This window comes from Perissodus microlepis, chromosome 14 (assembly GCF_051167445.1).
Source record: "Perissodus microlepis isolate ML-2025 ecotype Zambia chromosome 14, ASM5116744v1, whole genome shotgun sequence".
Lineage (NCBI taxonomy): Eukaryota > Metazoa > Chordata > Actinopteri > Cichliformes > Cichlidae > Perissodus > Perissodus microlepis.
Window position 1 is genome coordinate 81,207 of NC_140474.1, and position 3,794 is coordinate 85,000.

The 3,794-nt window shown below is 42.8% G+C and overlaps 1 protein-coding gene across 5 annotated transcripts in view; it reads left to right on the forward strand.

The window, feature by feature from the left end:
* Positions 1-1,201: 1,201 nt before the first annotated feature.
* The window catches only part of nyap2a (neuronal tyrosine-phosphorylated phosphoinositide-3-kinase adaptor 2a), a 54,338-nt gene continuing 51,745 nt past the window's right edge, over positions 1,202-3,794 (forward strand). For 2 of the 5 annotated variants that reach the window (XM_084950404.1, XM_084950403.1), the window contains exon 1: positions 1,205-1,721. The gene's annotated coding sequence lies outside the window, so the exon portion shown is untranslated. Of the gene's footprint in view, positions 1,722-3,794 lie in introns of all 5 variants that reach the window. The other 3 variants (XR_014802180.1, XM_084950406.1, XM_084950405.1) reach the window with 3 other exon arrangements.

Consider the following 3,794-nt stretch of genomic DNA (forward strand, 5'->3'; position numbering starts at 1 on the left):
AGGGACTGCTGCAGAACGAGACGCATGCGCAGCACAGAGCATGTGTGAGGGCTGAGGGTCTCCAGTGATAAAGACGATGATGATGATGATGAAGATGCACTGTGTTGTGAGAATAGGCTGAGACCATCATCCATCCATCCTAAAGTCTATCCCAGCTGTTGTGTGTGTGTGGGGGGGCTAATTACAATTAATTCTAATCAGTTAACTCTTACATCCGCAAAAGTTATCGCCAATCTAACCATAACCCTACTATCGTGTGATATGGGTTAATATAATGTTAAGTCACCAGTCACTCTCTGAAGGACGAGGATATTCAGTGTTTTTGTCAATAAAAAATATGCCTGATAAGCCCTTTCACTGTAATTTTTGTATAAAACAATAAAAAATAAGCCCTGAAAGAAAAAAATAAGCTGCTCAGAAATAAATTCATGTCAAACCAACATTATATAATCATGTGACAATTGCAGTGGCAAGTAATTGGGCAAAAGCAGGATGATGTCATGCTGATGTGACACACAGAAAGAAGGAGGAAGCCACCTGAAAAAGAGGAATAAGAAGGAAATAAGGAGCCAGGAAATGCAAGAGGATCTATTCTGTTTCTTTTGTTCGGTGCTTTTTTCTGTCCTGTTGTAATATTTCATGAATGTGACAGCGACAAACACAGTGGCTCCTGATTTCCTTGCACCTGACTCTCTCTGAGGTGATGTTTGCACACTTAAAGTCATGTTTCAGATGTGGAGGAAAACAGACTCAGCAGACACTGAACACTGAATGAAGAGGTTCTGGTTCTAGTAGTGAGAAGGTGGTACATGATATATAAAGACACAAGTTTTATTTGTTTTGGACCTTTGGGTGATGATGGAGGGGTTCATGTAGAACAAAGCAGTCTGAAAAATGGAGCCAAGCCTTAAGTGCTGCCTACCTGATCCAGACTTTTAGGTCCTTTCTGGTTTTTGTTTGTTTGTTTAGTATCTCCTGTTATGGGCTTTTATTTTGTGTTTTATACTATTTTGTGGACACTTCCTGCTCCCAGTGAAAGGTGTCAGTAAATGTGGGAGCTGTGACATCACACAATTGTGATATCATCTATCTCTCTCACACACACACACACAAACACACACATTTACACATAAAAACACGCTGCTCTCTCTCTCATCATTCTTCTTCACCCTCCTTACCCCCCACCCCCACCCACCCTTCAGCAATAGGGGGAGGAGCCAGCAGAGTAAGGATGCTGTCAGGTTGCCGTGGTTTCAGCCTCTCGTTTCTTGTGGCGACCATCGTCAGGGATGTGTGTGTGTGAGGGTGAAGGGTGTGTGAGTGTGACTGTGTGTGTGTGTGTGTGTGTGCATTTGAGTGGTGGTTATTGCAACTGTAAGGATATATGAATGAAGAAAGGCGAAGAGGAAGGAAAGGAAGGACGGGGGAGGAAAGTGGCATTGAAGGGTGGATCTGGATTAACGTCGCTGCAGACAAAAAAATCTGTCATTTCCTCTGAGCTGCAGAGATCTGAGAGGACAACAGAAGCCTCATCACTCCATCTTTGTTCCTGCAGAGGGAGGACTGAAGGAGGGAAGGAAGGAGTCGAGGACCAAAAGGGGGAAAGAAAGGAGGACTGAAACAAGGAAAAAATAATAGGAAGCAGGGAAGGAAATAGGATCGAATCAGGGAAGGAGGGAGAGTGGGAGGAAGAGGGAGTCTGAGTCCTTGCTGGTCATCAGGTAAGGCTCTTCATTCAGCTTCAGTGTCATCTTCCTTCATCTCTTCGGTGTTTCTGCTTGTCTCCGAGCTGCTGCTGTTCCCACTGACAGTGTTCAAAATATCCAGTTTCTTCACATCCTTCTCGCCTTTCAGTGAAACCTGAAACGGCAGCATTTTACTTCAATATGGCTGCCATGTTGGGGTTAGAGTAAGGGAAAACTTCATTTGATTTGCTTTTATTTTGAAGGGGATGTCTGTCAGTCATGAGTAAACAGTGTAAAAACAAAGGTGAACACACCTAAGAAGACAAGGTCAAAGTTCAGATTGGAAGTGATTCTGTGTAAAACGTGTGTGTGTGTGTGTGTGTGTGTGTGTGTGTGTGTGAGAGAGAGAGAAGGTTCATGCCTAAGTCAAAGAGATACAGCCAAATACATACTTATCATATTCTTGCCCCTGTTTTCTCCCACTATCAGAGAGTTGCTCATTAAGCAGTTATTCTTGCTGTGGATACATCACTGTGCTTCACCTGTGATGGACTACTGACCTGTTCAGGTGTATCCCACCTATACTGGAATAGGCACCACCCCACATGTTCCAAAGTAGGCTAAGGAGTTAAGGATAATGCGTGGAAGGATGGATACATATATGTTAATGGATGGACAGATGGATGGATGGATGGGTGCTTTAGACAGAATTAGTGGATAGAGGCTATAAAATAAAAAACTGGAATAAACTCAACCTTCAGGGTGGTGTTCCCACAGAAATAAATAGGTGGAGCAGCACCGTTATCAACTAAAAACACTCAGTGCTGAACAGTGCCTGTTGTACTGTAGGTAACATGACTTCACTACCATCTGACAGCAGGAAAGTTCCTGTTTTGAGCTTCCTGCTGTGAGGAGTATGGTATTCCTGTTTCCTCCAACAAACACATGCTGGTTACGTTAACCTGTGAGCCAGAAGGAGTGTGTGGTGGGTCAGAATCTGTAATGAAACTGTATGTGTTAATGTGGGTGGTGGTGTAAAGGACTGAGTAGTCAGTAAACCTCTCAGGAGGCTGCTACAACTCAGAGTGTGAAGCAGCTCCACCTTGACAGATCCTAAAGGGGAGACCCTGAGTAGCAAATCTGAATCTTTCCCCTCATCCTCTCCTCGTGTCTCCTCTCTCACCCGCTTACAGGATGCATTACATCATTCTCCTGTGAGAGATGCTGCTGTTGCTAGGTTACTGCCAGCTGACTCCCTGTTCCATTTTTAGATGGATGCTGAGAAACAGAGAGGTGGGGGAGGGGATCAATATGGCGAGATGAATTCAAAGCAGTACTTTATTTAAAAGTCAGAGAAACAAACATGAAGCCTTCATGATAAAGATGAATAAAAGTGAGCCACGTTCCTCATATTCAGATGATTACTTTAATAAATTCATACAATACAATACAAATTTATTTATATAGCTCATTTAAAAACCAACGGTATACCAAAGTGCTTCACAATAAAACAGCAGGTTAAAACATGAATAATATTGTCACGGCTGGGGACCTAAGGACACCGGAAGACACATGGAAATGACACGGAGAAAGCAGGGCAGGGAAACGCTGATTAACACTGAGTTACACAGAGTAATGCAGACGACGCAACGAGGAACACAGGCAGAGACACACCATAAATACACACAAGGTAATGAGGGAATGACACACAGGAGGGGGGCACAGCTGAACCTAATTAGACACAACGAGACACAAACCTTCAAAGTAAAACAGGAAACGCACAGACTGTTTTACAACACAAAATCAGGGACACGAACAGAGCACAGAGGGAAGACACAGGTAGGGCTGATAAACACTGAAGCACTAAACACAAGAACCAAACCTAAGAACTAATACAAAATCAGAATTAACACAAAACACAAGGTGATACCAAAAGGAAACACAAAACGCTGGGTCAAAATGACCCAGGATCATGACAAATATAAGACCATTAACAAAGTACTGAATATACTAACAGGTCAATGGCACTAATTACACAAGAATAAAGGTGAATATCAAATGAAACTTGCTAAAAACAGACAGGTTTTAAGTAGAAGAACAAAATAATTA